At 45.6% G+C, this 19,573-nt stretch overlaps 1 long non-coding RNA gene across 1 annotated transcript; it reads left to right on the forward strand.

Annotated features, from left to right (window-relative positions):
• Positions 1-17,652: 17,652 nt before the first annotated feature.
• On the forward strand, positions 17,653-19,346 carry LOC134174026 (uncharacterized). Its single transcript, XR_009968474.1, has 2 exons — positions 17,653-17,727; positions 18,815-19,346. It is a non-coding gene; the product is annotated as an uncharacterized LOC134174026 (long non-coding RNA).
• The last annotated feature ends 227 nt before the right edge of the window (positions 19,347-19,573 follow it).

The raw sequence follows: 19,573 nt of genomic DNA on the forward strand, positions 1-19,573 counted from the left end.
AGTTTGTGTTGCACCTGGCTGCTTTGAATAGGTGTATATAGCTCTTGGCTTGCAGAATAGAGCAGCTTGGGCTCAGCCTCATGATATCCTGCCCTGGCCAGGTACCAGGTACTGGATGGATGCTGTAAGGGGAGTAGTGGGACATCCTCATCTGTTGTTCAGCCTGGAGAAGAGAAGGCTCTGGGGAGACCTTAGAGCAGCTTCCAGTGACTAAAGGGGCTACAAGAAATCTGCGGAGGGGCTTTGGACAAGAGAGCCCAGCTGTCTCAGCCTGTCTCCATAGCAGAGGTGCTCCAGCCCTCAGAGCACCTTTGTGGCCTCCTCGAGACTTGCCCCAACAGCTCCACATCCTTCTTACGCTGGGGGAGGTCTCACCAGAGTGGAGCAGAGGGGCAGATGTGTCAATCAGCTGTAGCTCCTCAGGAGTTGCTTCTTGGCCATATGAGACCAGAATCAGGCTGCATCATATATTTTTCTCTTTTCTCTTTTACAAAGGATCCTTATGTACTTTATAAAGATCACCAAATTAAGCCTCACGACAACACTGCAACTTCTTATTATCTGGGAAGACAAGGGAAAGGATGACTGAAAGGCTTGGGGGTGTTGCAGATCCAGGACAGGACTCATCTCTCATGGAGCACTTAGTCCTGTGCCTTAACACAGGATTATGTATTTTTGGCAGAACAGCTGTGAAGTCTCACTGTAATGCCAGTGGGACATCGGAGGCATCAGAGCTTATTCCAGTTGTTAACACCCGGAGGTATGTAAAGCACCATGGAGAAATGGTTGAATGTGCCCAGGGATTGCTCCTCTGCAAAACATAAACTTTTGATTTACTGTCTTCTTCTGGCACGCAAAAGGACATGTTTTAGCACCTTTCCCTACAGGCTGTGGTAGAGCTGTGTGTACTTCTGATGTTCGCTCCAGAAAAACACACAAGGCAGAAGCAGAACTGATTAGGAAATGCATTATTTGGCTCAGTGGAAAATCCTCCCAAAATAAAGAAAAACGTCGTTTGTGTTTCATCTGGAAGAGGCAGAAACACAAACCCAGCAAACTGGAAGGTTCAGTGGGTTTTGTTTCTGGATGAGCAAAGCTCCAAAGCAGAACAGTTCAGTTATTTTATTTATTTATTAGTTTTTAATGGAATTGAATTTCACTTTCACAGTTTTTGGGTCGGCTTTGATTGGTTTGCTTGGATTATGAAGGTTTTGAGACATTTTTGAATGAATTGCTGTTTGAACTCAATAAAAAGAGAAGCTGGGCTTGAACAGCTATAAGCAAGAAGTTTAAATATTTCTGATTGCTTTCAGCTACATTTAGGGTTGAGATTTTGTACGTCAAAACACAATATAACCGGGGCATGAGTTCAGTTGGGTTTTATTGATTATAACTAAAAACTTTTTGAGGCATTTTCCTTAGCTTGTAATAAAAATGTATGTATTCCTTCTTTCCAGAGTCTTCTTTTTTTGCGGGGGTGTTCATATAGAGAATAAAGAACATTTACCAAATTCAGTCTTCTGATTGCAGGCCTGCAAGTCTGAAAAGCCTTGGCTGTAACAAGACGCAGTGGGAAAACCACAGAATGGGCAAAAGACGCTACATTTTACATTGTTGCAGGCAAAAAACAACACACAAACTAAAATAACTGACCAAAAATGCAACAGGGCCTTTGTTATTCAACTATTTATTTCCATCTCCCATGGAAAATGTTATTAAAAATATGAGAGTTGTAGCTATCACAAATGCTAAGAAAACAGGGAAGTCTCCAATAGATTTTTTTTACATGCATGTTTCTATCATCACCCCTTCTAGATGTTTCTTCTACTCATCTGTTTGAGTAAATCACAGCATCATAGCTGGGTCCACTGTGTCCTGGCCTCGAGGTTGTAAATGAGGTACATGAAAGAACAGAGGTTTTGCTCTTTGTTCTGCACACCTTTATGTTCTGTTTGGAATAAATTACAATTTTTTTTCTTTGAGGGCAACCTAAAATCTTTCATTTTCTATGAGATGGTAGCATCTTTGAGCCTTAGCTTTCCTGCCTTTTGCCTGTCCTTGGGTTTCATCCCCAAATCCTAAGTGATGTGAGTTAGCATTTTCACATCTGATGAAGCCTGGACACTGTGGCTATGGTGGTGATGCCCAGAGAATTGCTGTCCCCATCTCTATTTTCCTCAGACATTCAAGGCTGTGGGCAAAATTCAGGGGTTGTTTGTAATCACGGAAATCTCTCTGTTCTCCTTTCCTCTGATGTCCAGATACCTCCTGTGAATTACAAAATGGATGCACCATTTTCATCCTCAGCTGAACCTCTGGATCAAATCAAGTCACAGAGTCATAGAATCACAGAATCATTTGGGTTGGGTTTCTCTTTCCCCCACTCTCATTTTCTTTCCTCTGGTTCAATGCTGTAGTCCAAATGCCTTACATGGCCATTTATGAGAAAAAAAGAGAAGTATTTGGGGAGAACCATTCAGGTCTGGTCCAGTTTGGACTCTGGGTTACTAATGAACTTTTACTTTTACTTTTTTTCTTTCTTCTTCTCCACCCTATTCTAATCCTCTCAGATGAGTCCTGATCTCATCAGGATCTCTGTATGCGCTTAATGTGCTTATCTTTGCTCCATTGATTAGAGGAGGGTTGCTTGGTAAATAAAGCCAAGCAAATGGTCACGTCTTCAAAAGATATCAGGACTTCAGATGGAAAGGTGTCTTGGCCAAGGCTCCTGTGTTCGTCTGTCAGCACAATAACACCCTAACTTGGACCGTCTTTTACAACACTGTTGGAGGAGGAGGATGTCCTTAAGGCTTGGGAAAGCCTAGCTCAATTCTCAATTGTCCTGAGACTTTGTAGAGGCCACTGCACCTCTAGAGACCTCAGTTTCCCATCTGCTAAAATAAGGGTAATAAAGCCCCATAGGTGCAAATGGTAAATCATTGACTGTGATGTAGCCTGATATGACATGGCGCAAGCCAAGGGGACATTCATCCCAACATCCAGCTTGCAGACGAGGGAGAGAGAGATCTGATCATAGTGACAGAGATTAAGCCACTGATTAAGACAATCCTGAATGGACTTGTGGAGAGGTCTATCATCAGTGGCTTGAGTTTAGTGCCCTCCCTGTGAAACACGGAGGGCTGATGGCTCAACAGTGCCGCTGTGGCGATAAGAGGATAACGTCGACCAGAGGAGTTATCAGGGTTGGGGACAATGCAAGGACATGAGCAAACAGTGGGCAGCAGCATCGCAAGAAAGCCTTTGGGAGTTGGTGGGGTGAGGCTATCTTGCAAGGCAGACCCTGGGAGATGCTTTCTTCGCCCAGTGGTGATGGGGGGGAATTGGCAACCGTGGCAACTTTAAGTCAAGGAAGACTGAGGGTACAATGTGATGGTGTTTGGGAAAAAGTGCTGGAAAATCAGTGTGCAAAACAGATGTGCCCCTGCGCAGGGTAGGGGCCTTGGAATTAGATTATCTTTGAGGTGTCTTCCAACCCAAACCATTCTATGATTCTCTGATTCTATGTCTTGGACTCTCACCAAGTGCATTGAAATCATCAGTTCTCAGCCCAACTTTGTGCAAGTTTGGGTTGAAGAAGGCTGTTGGAAAACAGACTCTGTGTTATCTCTGTGTCTGTAGCTTCCTTTTTAAAACTGAAACTATGTGAGCATGCTGGCTGCATGTTTGCCCAGATAGCATTTACATTTACTGATTAGTTCAAGCTCGGTTTGGCAGAGGGCTGGAGATCTGTAGGTAAGAGTAGGAATAGGTACCAGCTATCAGACTCTGGCTAGAATCAATGCTGAGCTGATTGCATGTCTAAGCTATGGGCAGGCTGCAAGACTGGCTAAAAGTGGAAAAATCACACTACTTTATTCCCCACCCTACCCCAAACAAAAGGCTTCAAGCTTTCCCATGAAGAGAAATGTGATCTCACAAGGTAGTGTTTTGAGACAACCAATTTGCACCCATTTCCACTGGGTCTATAATTAAAATAAGATCCCAGAGCTGAGAGCTGTCAGCCAGCCACTGTGAAGTTCACACATTTAAATGTTCTCATCAAAGGAAAACTAAGGTCCAGAAACTTGGCAGTAATTAGATCACCAAAGTGCAAGCTCCTGTGATTAGATCAGGAGTGCTCTGCCAGGATTATACTAAATCAAAAGAAATAATCAGATGGCTAGAAAAGGGAGCAGCTCTTCATTTAAACTTCATTAATTTCCTGTCCACTTGGCACAGCCCGTGAATTCTGCACTTAAAAAGGTGGAGGTTACTTCTAGTGAGCACAGGCTATTGCTGCAGCAAGAAAAACCTGTTATAATCCACACAATGTGAAGAAGCAAAGTCTGGGTTCTGGCTGTCCTCAGTATGACTTGCCTAAAGAAAATACATAGGTGCCTGCCGTATTTTCTGTTTGGGTTGTAAAGGTGCTGCTCTGCCTTACAGGTCTCCTGAGTCAGCTGAGGTCCTTTACTGATGGGCCAAGCAGTGGCATCCCCCAAGGGTGAGAGGAAGGAGACAAAGGCATTGACAATGGCTGGTTGGACAGGCCTGTGGGATGAGCTAGAAGAAATGCAAAGAAGTGACTGTGTTATATTTATAGGAAAATCTAAGGTTGCTCAGGAAAGTTTCAGAGGTCTCCAGCTTATGCTCTGCTAGATGGGGGGCTCCCAGCTCTCACCCTGATGTTCAGGAGGATATTTGTCTCGAGGCAAAGCTTAGAAAGAACTTAACTAACAAATACTGGGCATCCACAGGCTTTGCCCTGAATAGTTGTTGCTGAGGTAATGCTGATGATCATTTGTTTACAACTTCACTTAGACCAAGACATGATGTTTCACTGGTGGTGTTACTTCTTGGGGATCTGGACAGCAATAATGCAAGCCAACCACTCTGTGCTACGTATCTGTGAAAGCCATACTGCCCAAACCTCTGTGAGGCTTGGCCTTGTGCTGAATTTATAGCTAGGTTATGTTATCCAAATGAGTAGTGCCATACATTTGCACAGAACGACTTGAGTGAGTGAAGTTTGGTGGGGTCAAGGCCATTGTTGGGAAGGTATCACCAGGTGGAGCTGTCTTTTGGCAGTGTGTGAGCAAGTGCTCCTTCTTGGAAGACCATGACAGTGGAAGACCATTGTACCAAGCTTTGTGTGTCTCAGAGGCAGTGTTTGAAGCTTGGGTGGCAAACCACATTTGGGTGGCATTGGCCAAGATGCATACCATCTGATTCACCATAACTTTAAATAGGTCTAAGCCCTGATGAGTACATTGTGGCAGGTAGGTGCGGGGATGCTCACCTATGAACATCTGAAAGAGCTGACATCTAAACCTGCCAGAGTAGGAAAGACCAGAAATGTTCTGGGCTGCAGATCTACTCTATGTGGTGTGACTTCATCAGAAGGATACTGTGGTTTTAGCCAGAGTTTTTCATGACAGCAGCTGCACACACTTTCTACTATGAGGAAGCTGTTTGGTTTGGTTTTTTTTTAACAGAAAATCCCCTAAAATCCCATCAATTTTGGTTTGAAAGCAAAAAGCAAGGGAGTTGCTGTCAGCAGAAGGTTCATTCATCTTAAAAGAAAAAAAAGACATTCCAGCTAGATTAAATAATAAAAGAGGCGATAAAACCCACCTGCTTTTAACTCCAGGTTTCTGTTTCTTTTTAAATCAGATCAGTGCATTAAAGATACTCAGATTGAGATTTTTTTGTGGAATTATTGGGCCAGATCTGTATCTGTTCCACATGGGGAGAGGCATGTCATTCTAATCACCTTCATTTTATGATGCTGTACAGCTTTTTCACTGGCTGAGGAAGCCCCTTCCACCCTGCAGCATCCCTGATGAAGATACAGGAGGGGAAATTAAGGCAGCAGACTTTCCCAAATTTCCCCATGATGCAAGGGAGAGGCCTGGGAAGACAAGCAGAACTCTGTGCTTCTTAGTTGCTCTGGACATGAGATCATGCTTCAAATCAAGACCTTTTGTCTTCCTCAGAGGTTGATCTGCTCATTTGCACTGCCCGAGATGTTTTGTTCTCCTGGTCTACAAGTCAACACTGGCTGTGCAAGAGGAAGGTGAAAAAAGGAGGAAGGAGCAGTAACAAACACCTTGGCATCCAGCACCATCTCAGCCCCCACCATGTCCCATAGTAGATATCCAACCACAGCCATCTCCCACCTATGGCAATACCTATTTTGACATTTCTCTATAGGCAGAAAATCAAAGTGGCATAACTGCCATAGATCTAAATGCATGCTGACTTGTCCGTTTCTGGAAAACCTTGGAATTAACACCTCCTCCTGTGACCTAGTGTTGGGCATCCATACTGCCTTTGACATTGAGGCTGCTGCAAGTCCCAGCTGAAGGAGCAGGCCCTTCTTGGAAGGGCATCTGGATCTTGAGAGAAAGGACCCCTTTTGCCAGTGGGTTTTTTTTTGCTTAATGTTCTCAGAGAGAGGGAGACACTGCAAGGAGGAGGGCTGCAAGAACCCTGAGTTAGGGATACACCTAAGGAACCTGCATGTGAGCAAAACAGACAGTAGCTAATTTGGTTTCAAGGGCTGTAATCGCTCCTGTCCCTAGCATTGTGTTGTTAATTGAGGGAACAGACATGTCACACAATGACAATGCCAACCTGATAAACCTGTCCTGAGCGAGAAGTGCAGCTCTTGGCAGAGCTAACTCAGCTGCAAAGTCTGGGACACACAAACAAGAAGTGTGGAAAAGGCCTATGGTACCTTGAGACAAGGGAGGACTTGGAGGAAGCCTGCAGAAAGGCATGTGGATAACCCTGGTACAAGACATTAATGAAAAATCCAGCTATAAAAGAGGTTTATTAGTCAAGGTCTATCCTAATTTTGCACGTGTATTGCTCTCATCATGGCATAAAGAGAATCAGATGGAAGTAGGAGCCTCTGTTGTGTTTTGTGCTGGACAAAAATACCCTGCTTCCCCAAAACTGGCAACCTCTATAACCAAAATAGAGACGTTGCTGAAGGGAAAGAAAGAGGTGAAATTAGAGGAAGGACTTGCCCAGAGGCAGCAGTAAGTAGTGATGGAGTCAGAGAGGGAGCTGAGGTCTCTTGGTTCATGCTGATTGCACCAACTTGTTTCAGGAGCCAGAAACAGTAAATAACGAACAGGGTTGGTGCTTTTTATTCCTTCCCCTTTCATGACACCCTTGGAGGCTTACACATGTGAAGGAATATGGACCTTTTAATGGAAAAAGGATGGTCCCTGCTCCACAGGGGTCATAGAGCAACTTCACTGGGATCTGCCTGAGATATTGGGAGACCCTTCCCTAAAAAGGAAAAGTATTAAAATCAGGATATCCATCAAAGTGACCTATTTTGTGGCTTTCCCATTGCTATTCCTCCTGTATGGTTGAGAATGACAGGCTGTTTTTTAACAAACCTTCTTGGCATCTGATGCAAGCCCAGGGGAACGGTGGGAAGGCGAGCTGTAAAATGGTATGCCCTGGCTGTCTCTCAGCTCCCTGCCTTTCCCCTTGGAGCTAGATAACAGGAACAGCAGATAAGGGAAAAGCGGCTCTTTAATTCAGTCAGAATTTCACTTAGTGTGAAGAAAAATGCCTAGTGAGAGAATTAGACTAAGCCAGGAAATAACCTCTTAAACCTCAGCTCTCCCTTGCTAAAAGTATATTTAGCATTTTATACATGTACATATCTCTATGTCTGTCTTTCTCCACACCACCGTAAAATCTCTGTCTTCTAACAGTGTGGTGGCCAAGCAATTCTTTTAAACTCATAAAAACAAGTGAATACAACAAGCTGCCTTTTCAACTATGAGGGCTGAAGCATTTTTCCAGGTCTCTCCAGTGTCAAATATTCCCAGCCTCTGAGGGCACCATCATCCCTGCTTTCCAAGCAGATACCTCCACAGAGAAAGGCTTTGACCAAGCATGGCCAAGATGTTATTTTAGGTAGAGCATGATCTGAGTGGGGGCTTAAGCAAGGCTTGTATGGAGCAGAAGCTTTTGGGAATACTGAGGAGGGATCAGGCTTTGAGTCTTACTCTTTTTGAAGGCATGGATCCCACTTCTGGGAAGAAGGCTGTATCTACCCTGCTGTTCCTCTTGTTTATCCAGCCCTGAGTGTTTGCTGGCAGGAAGCAATGTTCCTCCTATCTGGGCAGGGACATAGGATTAGCATGTGGGATATCACTGTGGTTTGGGGAGATCTTCAGTGAGCATCCCCAAAGCAAATACTCTGCTTTTCATGGCAAAGTATTGCTGCACCTTCACTGCAGTCGGGTTGGTTCACACCAAGAGGACAACTTGGCCTAATAAAAAACTTGTGGGTGTTCCTGTATCTCCCCAGCAAGGAGCTGGCAAATCACTGATTCGCCTTCTGGTCTGGGAGGGAGATACATCCAAACATCCCTTCACAGCCCTTGTACGGGATCTCCCCAGTCTGCATCTCACTCATGTTCAGCCTTCTGGCTTCTCAACCAGCAGCTCCTGAGAGGTTCCTGCTGTCCACACCTCTGCAGATACAGGGGGTTTGGTGGGGCCCTGGCTTACAACAGGGAGATCAAAAATGTGGTATCCTGATACTAAAACAGGATGGAAGCAAAATAAACCATCTTGCTGCTAATGGCAACTTCCACACTGCTTTTCCACTTCAGGTTCCTGAGCTCAGCTCTCCTAAAGATGTCAGGCAGAGAGAGCAAACAGTGAGCAGCCTCTGTGGTATCCCTGGGGTTAGTGATTTACATTTCATATTCTCAGTCCTTCTGCCCTCAGAGGCTTCAGGTGGGAGATTCAGGCTGTTTGCTGTCTTGCCTTCTTTCTTTTCTCTTTTCCTAGTTATGATTGTTCTGGAAGATCAGATGCTCTTGTTTTTGTTAGAAGTTAGTTCCAGTTGTCTCCTGGAACACTGCCATCTAATTAAAGGTGGTATGGTCCAAGGCAGGCACTATGGTCCCTCTTCTGAGAACCCCTTCTTCATAGCAGTCATCAAATACTTTACTAGGCTCCTTTTCTGGTTTGTTTTTAGGTTGCAAATTTATCAGGCTTTCAGAGCTCTGGTGCCCTCAACATAAAAAGGACATGGAACTGTTGGAACAAGTCCAGAGGAGGGCTACAAGGATGATCAGGGGACTGGAGCACCTCCCGTATGAAGACAGGCTGAGAAAGTTGGGGCTGTTCAGCCTGGAGAAGAGAAGGCTGCATGGAGACCTCAGAGCAGCCTTCCAGTATCTGAGGGGGGGCTATAGGGATGCTGGGGATGGACTCTTCATTAGGGACTGTAGTGACAGGACAAGGGTTAACGGGTTAAAACTTAAACAGGGGAATTTGAGGTTAGATATAAGGAAGAAATTCTTTCCTGTTAAGGTGGTGAGGCACCGGAATTGGTTGCCCAAGGAAGCTGTGAATGCTCCATCCCTGGCATTGTTCAAGGCCAGGCTGGACAGAGCCTTGGGTGACATGGTTTAGTGTGAGGCATCCCTGTCCACGGCAGGGGGTTGGAACTGGGTGATTTTAAAGTCCTCTCCAACTGTACCTACTCTATGATTCTATGACTCTGTGTCTCAGTATCTCTATCACCTAGTGCAAACAAGTCTTGGTATACTGAGGATCAGAGATTCCTGCTATCCTCTGAAGTACTTTTTTATACTATAAGCATTAAATGCTGCTCACTGACAGAAATAATTATGTCAGCAAGGTAAGGATATGGTAGTACGTCTTTGCTAGATCATGGAATCTCAATCAATCTGTGGCCAAAGATTATGCTGAACCTGAAGTGGGGACTTTGGGTTTAGCTGTGTATTTGGCTTCTGCAATTTTTTCCCATCACTGTCTGAATGCACATTGACTTTCAGCATCCACAGCATCCTGGGGCCACCTCCACTAGGCTGAAGAGAAAGGACACTTCCAGGCAGCTTGTTGCAACACCTGGGGGCCAATGCAAAACCAAGAGACATTCTCTCTGCACCTAGCAAGGAAAGGTAAAGTCAAGCTTGCCTGTGATGCTGAGATAGCAGTTCAGTATCTAAACAGGTAACACCCAATTACAACAGAACTGTGTTGACTTACACTTTCCCTTATCAGGAGAATCAGGTATTCATGTAAATCACAAAAGAGTTTGATGGATGCCAGTTCACAGGGAGCCCCACACCAAGGAACCAGAGCCTAGTTAAACAAAATGTATGTTGTTCTTATCTTTAAGCTGTGGCTATTGCTATGAAATAAAAAACTATAAAAGAAAGTGCCTTATCATGGGGGTTATAATTCTTTAATATTCTCCAGGGGCTGATCTTGCGCTGGAATCAGGCCCTTGGGACCACTTTCTGAACCCCACGGAAGTCATTTTCTTGCAGACAGATGATCTTTCCTTATCATTTGCTGTCTTGGCAATAAAAAAGTCTCTTTCTTGAGATGCATGTTTAGACTGAGCCTGGTGGAAAAGAAAAGGAAAAGGGTCTGCTAAATTGGTCTTAATTCCGATGCTTGCCTAAGAGTAAATAATGAGGTCCAGGGACCATAATCTTCATTAGACCCTCCTGGGCCTGGAAGTGTGGCATGGACAGCACATGTGGTAAGTAGTCTTCAGACAGCCATGCTGGAGGCTAGCTCAGAGCCCAGTCTGAATGCTGTGGCTAATCAGACTCCCTTATCACATTTACTGGGAGATGGGTGATGCCAATAAAACCAAGTCAGGCTGAGTGCACTTAGTGGAGCCAAAAAGCTAATTGTTAATAGATGCCTAAAGCTTGTGGCTCAGGAAAGCCAGCTGGCCCCCTCTGCTCTCCTCCCTGGGTCCTGGTGGGACCTCAGATTTGGGTTATTCATAGATTTCCTTTGGGGCACTGAAGATTCCCATCCCCACCGGAATGATGGGCAGAACACCCACATTTTAGTGGTATTTATCCATATTATGGTCTGTACAGGTGCTCTATTTGAGATCAAGAGGTTATGCACATGACAGTGGTTCAGCCACCTAGAGTCTCCACGGGTGACAATAAACCCAAGCTGGTGCTTTGCACTAGGGGTATGCTGATTTTGTCAAAGGGGGGAAACTGAAATGTATAATTTCTGACAGCGATGGGCTGTGTTTACACCCCCTTCCTCCAAACTGAAAATAGTGGCTGTTAGGAGATACCTGTGGCAAAAAAAAAGAGACCAAAGTGAGCTTGCAGTGATTTTCCCCTGGTACACTCCCCCTACCTCTAGAAAACTGCAGGTGATGGCTGTCCAGAACCAGAACTGATATTATTGTGTTTAAATCCTTATTTTTTTTTTCCCTTAAGAAACACCTGTGTATCTGAAACCTTGTCTGCTTCTTCTACAACCCATAGTTTAACAGGGATGTTACACCTCACAGCAGTGCCCACCTTCTGTAGGACAGAGTCCCAGCTTGGAGATCTTACAGTTTAAATGAATGTATGTCTTTTTGTAACACGGTAATTCAAGCTGGCTAGCTCAATTGATCCATACATTGTTTAATAGATCCTTAAAACCCAGCACCGAACCTGGATGTGAGTGGTAGGTAGGGTTTTCTGTCTGTGTGCTCTCCCTGCAGACACTGAGACTCCACTGAACACCTCCCACATCTCTGCAGCAATGAATTCCCCCTCCAGCTCCGGAGGGAGCCTCCAACACTGGGTCCTTTGTCCAGCAACTTTGAAGGTCTTTCTTTGCGGCTGTGTGAGTCTGAGCAAGCAAAACACCTCAGGGTAAGGCTGTGTCCCTCTGTGACTCGTATCCAGCAGAGGTGGGAGAGCCTTTCCTGGTCCAGCTAGGTGCTTATTTCAATGGAGGGGCCATGGTGTTTGCAGAGAGCAGAGATCTCCATTTCCCCAAGCAGACTTGAGTGTCTGACATGGTTATAGGTTAAGAGCTGTGATTCTGAGAGGCAATCACTTTGCACTTCTCACTAGCCACCTTCTCCTTGCCTTGCTGATGCCCTCCAAGGCTGCCATGATTTCTGAACCTCTAACCCTAGTGAAGCCCCTTTATTACAGGGATCACAACAAGCAAGTGGTGGAGACTTTAAAGTGGTTCTTGGAGACAAATAGCAGGGCTATTTGGTCTATCAGGACTATATGGTGTCCTTCAGATACACCATACAAGGAAGACAGGTGGTCTCTGCAGAGGCTTTACAGAATAATTTCCCATCTCTAAGACCCTTATTTGTTGGAGTGGATGCCACCATTTGAACCTGCCTCCCATTTCACTCCATCACTAGTTCTGAAATCTGGTACCCAGGTGCAGAGACCTGGTGAGCTCAAGACATCAATCTGCATAAAGGGGACCAGGAAAGCAGCTGGTGGAGGTGTGTGCTGTGAGTGTACAAGCATCCACATGGGAGGGGGCTCTGCTCCAGGTGTGCAAATACAGCTCATCCCTGGCATATTCTTGGAACACAGCTGAGCAGGGACCTGCTGCCTTTATCTCTTGACCTCTTGCTCCTCCGCCCTGAGGATCCAAATGCTGTAGGTGCAAGTACATCCCAGCAAGCCTGGATGGGCCCCACATTACAGCGAATGAGAATCCTTGAGGAATCCCCTGAATCTCTACTTAGGAACACTGTGGTGGGATGCTACTTCCCAAGAAACATATTTTCACCCAACCCCACAGAAGTAGTCTTCTGGATGCATTTACACCCACTGCAGAGATGCCAGCACATCTGCATCATCTGGCACATCTGCCTGGCAGGATCCGCAACGGGCAGCTTTCAAAGCTACTGCTTACAGAGGCTAAGCTGCCTTTATTGCAGGTCACACACCCTCTCAAACAGCAGTGGATTTAAATGCCATAAAACCCATGGTCTAACACACCCTGGGAGTTTCCCACCACCCCCTATGTGTCACGAAAGCATCCCTCATTGTGCTGGCTGAGGGGATCTCTCTAGGGATCCTTTGCCAGCGGTGCTCCATGTGTCATTCAGCAGCCAAGCAAACCACAGCACCCCACAGCCCCATCTCTCTGCTTCTCTGCTGTTCACACATCACTTCTGTGGCTGCCTTGCTTTATTTTTCTGGCAACGGAGGAAAAAATAGCTTGTGTGAAAATTATTTATTTTGTATTAATGGCTCAGAGTCAAAGCCTCAGCAGACACTTGGAATAAACAGGATCACTCCAAATACAGTTGTTTGAAATCAGAGCTGTGCTCTGACCCTGGAGTTTCTAACCAAAGCCAGGAAAACTGTGTATATAGAATCCCTTATTATTTTTCCCCCTATTACTCCACAGTACAACAGGCCTTGCTTGTAGCCAGAGGACTTTGACCAGGATGATTAAGCCAACATTTCATTTAGCCGGTCATATGCATGGTTGTATAGGTGGTTAAGGCATAAAATAATCACCCCTATCTGACTAATAACCCCCTTTATGCTTCCGATCCAGTTAGTATTCAAGCACATCTCACTTCTCCTCAGCCATTCCTCTCCTTTCATTTCCCCTCTCAAAAATATGTATTTTAAGTGTGGGCAGCTGTCAGGTGAAGAACTGTATTTTGGGAGAAATGTTCTGGATTTGTTGTCTTGAGGGAAACCAGCACTTTTGTTTTCACACTTACCTTCCTCTTTGTTTTGTTTTCTTTCACTTCTTGTCCAGCACAGTCAGTTTTCCAGACAGATAAAAGGAAGAAAAAGGGGAAATAAAACAACGAGTGAGTCAATGTCTTTATCTGTGTTCAGCATGGTTTTCCTCCCTTCTCCTTTTTTCCACCAAATAATAGAAATATTCCCAGCTGAGAATTAGGGCACCTCAGCTCATTTCAGCTATTGTGCAATACTGAGCACATCTGTTAATGAATGCAGCTCTTCAACTGTGGTTAGCCCTTGCTCCTGATGGATTAATTAAGGATCAAAAAGGAAGAAGATTCTAAGCAGGGCTTAATACAGACCTTGAGAAACTCAGCTTTGAGTCTACAGGCTCCTTTACTGACTCTGAAGCATTCGTGTAGCTAATTTTTGTCTCATTTCTTTGTGAAATGGGCATTGTAGATGAGACGCCCCGGGCTAAGTGTATGGGGTCCCTTGCACTGTCTTGCACCACAATGGTGCAGGCAAAGTAGAGACAACGAGGCAGGGATGCTCCAGGAGCAGCTCTGACAAAGGTACCCCAACTTTTCTCCCTTTGAAAAGCTTCATTATTCCACCTCTGGGCCATGATGAAAAAGCTTTCATGGGGCAAGCACTGGCTTTGCCTGTCACCCCCCTCCAACCTCGCAGCATGCCTGACAAAGGCAGCTCCCGCAGGGTGGGCAGCCAGGCTGCTGAACCTTCGCACTTGCTACAGCTCTTGGAAAGTCTCAGCTAGAGGCTTTCCCGATCCCAGCCGGCTGCTATAATCACACATTGTTCCTGGTCACTCCTTGTCATTTAGCAGCACTTGGAAAATGTCAAATGTGGGAGTCCGGCAGCCTTAGGTTAGAGTAAAAACTCCCAAACATATTTGGAAGGCTGCCAGCACTTTGCAAACCCTCTGCAAACTCAGATAAGGGGCGACCTTGCTGCCTGCGGGCTAGGCCAGGACTTTATAAACCCTCCATGTGCTTGGGTTGAGCTTTCTCAATATTGTGATCATCCCGTCCCCTTCCAACATCGCTTGGTGCAAAGGGCTGGCGATGGTGACCTTTGCTGAGATATCTGGTGCTCAAGGGGGAAGAACCTGTTGGAGATGTTGACATCCAGAGCCAGTGGGGACAGGACCCCCCCAATGCACAGGGAGGCAGAGGGTGCTTGGGTCTGGATGTGTGAGCAAACCCAGTGCCTGGTTTTGTTTGAGCTGAAGGTTACAGCTGTTGTCCCAAAAACTCCTTTGGGTTTGCAGCAAATGATGGTCCTAAAAGCGCAGTTGGGGAAGGTTGGTGAATGCTGCTTGGCAAGGAGGGGGAGGAAGGGTTGAGTTTGGGGCTTCATTCTGAACCGTAACGAAATCTAAACATTTTGAAATTCTTCCCTAAATGACAAATAATGTCAAATACTGAGATAGCACTGGGCTGGATTTGAGCAGCGAGGCACCTTCTTATATTCCTAACTTCTGATAAAAAGGATGGAACAGAGTCAGGAAAACTTTCCTCTCCTTCCCCTCATTATTTTTCTTTTCCTTTTTTTTTTTTTTTTTCCTTAAAAACACCCTCACCCTCAGTGAAAGCAGCAACATCTGAAATGTTCCAGTTTGGACGGGAGAGCCTTTTGCAGCAGGAAATGTTTCCCTCTGGATTTTCCTGGCCAACTCTGCCCGACTGCACGTCCCAGACCCACTGAAGGTTCAGCTTGGGCACTGCAGCTCAGCTCAGGGATGGGCAAAGACAGCTCTCCCCACAAAACAATCAGCTTTTGGGGAGCTTGTACCCCTGTGCATGCAGCATTGAGAAAACAACTGGAATCCCCGTTAATTAACATGGTTAACTAGCTCACAGGCAGCACAGTAGCTCTATTAATGATGGAAGTGCATTCTTAGGACAGTGTTGTTAGTCTGCTTTTTTCCCTCTCTTCTTTGCTTTAAACTCAAGGCTTTCTGCTAAAACCTCTGTGGGTCAGTTAACCAATATTTACACATTTTTGGTCCATGAATAATTTACAAGTCTTTTCCCCCTATGTATTTTTCCCTATATCCTTACCCTTAAGTGGCTGAATTATTTCTCACCCATCCATCCTTACATCATCTAGTGAATTCAGGCTCTTTTGGACCCTGTTTGCATCTTGTTGGCAGATCATACATTTTTACTTTACTTGTAAACATATTTATTTTCTCTCTGGGTCAAATAAGTCATGTGAAAATGTCAGTGTATGAATTACCTGAGACCTGTTTACCCTCTGCATCCCACCAGGGCCCCTCTGAGCTTCCCGATGTACAGCTGGTCACCTGAAACCCCACAAAAGGGTTGGGTTAAAGCAGGATAAATGGCCAGAAGAACCTTGTGTCCAATGTGGATTCTTTTTTGCTTTCACCTTCATAAGAGAGTCATGAGCTGTTTTCCTGGACAAATAAATTCTCAGTTCCCACACCTAAGCCATCTTTTGGGGCTTCTCAGCAAGTTGGGCTATCCCTGATTGTCCTTAGCCCCTCTCAGCAAATAAGAGGTTTATTGTTTGGCTTGTAAATTTGGAGGAAAATCCTGCTATTATTATGTTTTTTAGCTTCCTGTTCCTTTCTCCAGGAGCTGATGGCTCCGTGTCTCAGCCCTTTCTGGGCAAAGTGCATGGGGATAATAACCCACAGCCTATCATGACACGGAAACAACCTCTGCCTGCATTTCCTTTGGGAAAAGCAAAGAAAAGACCCATATCCTCTATCACCAGATCCCCAGATGTTTTCATCCTGAGGGGGAGATGATGCAGATGAAGCACTCAAATAGCCCAAGTCTGGGGTTTTAATTCCCTTGGACAGGACGGTAAAACCAATCCCTCATTTGGGCAGGCATGGAGGGTCTCCAAAGGGAAGAAGAGACCATCTCTAGCCAGACTCCACAGCAAACACCTGCTCTTCCCCCTGTACAGATCAGCCTGCCTTAGCCCCCTTTCGTTCTTTCTCCCTGCTCTTTTCTTCACCCCCCCTTCTCCGGGGCCATGGTGGAGCATTCAGCAGTTAATATCCTTCTGTCTCCAATTGTGCTTTAAGAGGTGTAACGTTTGATAAGCCCCATTTAACTTGGCTGTACTACATTGTTTAAATAATTCAAATACAGATTGGCTCTTTAGAAGGATTTCTGCTCTATTGACCCTGCTGGTCATGAGTTACCAGGAAGTCAGGGAGGGGCTTCTAGGGCTGAAAGCCTGAAAAAAAATCAATTCCAGGTCTTTAGTGCCCAAATCACACCCCATTATTCCCAGGTAATTGCAGACCTGCTTTGCTGTTAACTCTTTGGGAACAATACAGCCTTTTCAGGGAAGAGCGAAAGCAAGAAGTGTTTTATTCTCTGTTGGGGTGCTAACCTGCATGGACAGTGTCATGTGCTTATTGTCAGGGCTTGAATGAATAGTAATAGAGGTAGAAGTGTCAAATTGCTTGATTCCCCCCCCTTCTCTTTCTTGATACCTGGTTTCCTGGTGGTTGGTTGGACTGCAGAATTTGTAATGCAATTTTCAGTTCATATGTCTTTCTCTCTGTGTACTGATCCACCAGGATTAAGGAGTGGGGTCCTGTAATATGGTTATTCCTTATTAGCACTTGTCTTTCATGTTGGGGCCCCACTGGATCCTTTTACTTTCAGCAATGCACAGACATGTGGAAAGTCCTATGCAATAGGTTATGGAAGAGCAAGAAGAAAGATTATATCAGTCTCTTGGGGTGGCCTTGTAGGATTAGGTCAATGTAGCCAAATGGTTGGTCTTGAGCACATGATGTCCACAATGCACATATTTCATCAGGGGTTTATTCTGGGGCAGCCCTGATCTGGTCACATAGACAAGAAAGACTCATTATCACTTGTAGTGCATCTTTTGGGTTAGTTTAATTCAAAAGGAATCCAGGTTTTTAGGCACAGTTGGATGTAACAGGGAATTTCTCAAGGCTCTAAACAGAGACTAGAGTGTGGTGATGCTTCAGAAATGAGCTGTTTCAATCCCAAAAGATGTGCTTGGTTCTTTGACAGCTAGAAGAACCCAAAACTTTGCATGTCTAAAAGTGACAGCTAATAACGTCTTTTGTCTCCTTCACTGTCCTTAACAGGTGAAAGGCACCTTTGTCTTGTGATACCCTAGGAGCCAAGCCTATTAGATTTCATTAATTAGACTAGGAAGAAAGATGCAGGTAAAAATAACCCAAATCCCACCTCTGGGGTGATGCCTTCTGTCTTCATTAGAGCCCCTTCTTTAGCTCATGATTCTCCTTCTTGACATGACATAAACAGGAGCCAGGGCTAAAGACTTAAACACAGAATCATAGAATACCGGGTTGTAAAGGACCTCAAGGGTCATCTGGTCCAACCTTTCTTGGTAAAGATGTCATGTCTTTCTAAAACATGATGTGCAAACACCTGTCCTTCCTCCTTCCTGGTGCGCGAAGGATGAAAGCCACCCCCCCCATCATACCCCCTGATCCGGCCTGTGACAAAAGCCACAGCCTCACCCTGTCACCCAACCTGGCTGGGGGAGGAGATGCCAGCCTGGGTGTCAACAGGTGATGTGGAACTGACCACAGTTCTTGAGGCTGCTCAGTCCCCACCCCTTTTACAAATGGGCACCTTATCACTGGGCACTGTTTATCCAGGAACAGGGGACAGAGGACAGGGAGGAGCTGCATCAGCCTCCACACTCGGTCATGACACCAGAGGGCCAGGTTGGATGGGGATTGGAGCAACTTAGCCTAGCAGAAGGTGTCCCTGCCCACGGCACGGGGCTGGAATTGGATGGACTTTAAGGTCCCTTCCAACACAAAACAGTCTGTGATTCATTCTATAATCCAAGATGCTCAGAGTCCATCTATAAGCTGGGTGTTATCGTCTCACCTGTGAGCTCTTGGGAGACCTTCCAAGAGCCTCACTCCTCTGTAGGAGCACAGCTAACTCATACTGTGCGACACTGGAGCATCCCTGGTGCCTTTTTGAATGGTCTTCTGGTGTCTGTCTATGTTTGATTGACTTGTTAATCCAACCTGTGCATTGCATGGGGTTGGCAAGGATGAGGTGAAATAACCAGTGAAGCTTGTCTATCCTGGCCAGCTTGCAACCTTTAATTCAGCAGGTGATGTTTACCTGGTGTCCCTGTCATGAGGATCTTCCAGAGGATGATACGAGGATGATACAGGAGCCTAACTTTGGAGTGCACGAAGCTGGGGTAAATCCTGCTGGCTGTAGGCTGCAGCAAAGCCATTTACCTGTGATGCTTTGTGTCTCCAGGTGAAAGCTGTGGAGAAAGAATGTGTCTGATTACCTCTGTGCTGTTCAGAGCAGAGATCATCCCATTATGGAGTTGTACAGCAGCAGAGGAACAGTAGTAGCCTGGGGAAGCTACAACCACCATGGTGTGAGTGCAAACAGTGCCTGGAATTTGAAACAGAGTGAAGGGCAAAAAAAGTCTGTGATAATTTTTCAAGGCAAATGATTGGAACTTTCAAGGCATTTCAAGGTGGTCAGATGCTTAGCTCCCACTGAAAAGGGATGTCTTCAGATGCAGGTACCAAAATCAGTTCTCTAAGCATTCTGAAGGGCATTGAGGATATCACTTTAGAAAAGCCCAGGATACAGAGCAAGGGTATCTTAACTGAAGTTCACAGGAGACTTACCCCTATCTCCAGTTGCTCTAGAGAGGCTCCTGGGACCCTGACTTTAGACAAAGCAGAGCTATGCTCACCTCCTCCCCACTCCCTGATCAGCAAAGGGTTAAAGGGTGGGGGAGCACTTTGATTAATAGATGTCGTGTGAACATGCACATTTGCCTGTGACTGCATTCCTGGGGCTTTCGGCTGGGTGATAAGCTGCGACCAAAGTCCTCTGGCTCTGGGCAAGGAGAGCAAACAGGGCCCCAGTGGAGCAGTTATTAATTCCAGCCTTGTGTCTCCCAGGGCTGTCTCTCAGCAACGGGGCTCCGGGGAGGCCTTTCACACACCAATCGATACAGCTTGCTTTGCCCCTTGGTCTCTCCATCCTCATCCCGCA

Source organism: Pezoporus occidentalis, unplaced genomic scaffold, assembly GCF_034315485.1.
Source record: "Pezoporus occidentalis ecotype Australia unplaced genomic scaffold, CSIRO_AGI_Poc_V1 ctg57, whole genome shotgun sequence".
In the NCBI taxonomy this organism is placed as follows: domain Eukaryota; kingdom Metazoa; phylum Chordata; class Aves; order Psittaciformes; family Psittacidae; genus Pezoporus; species Pezoporus occidentalis.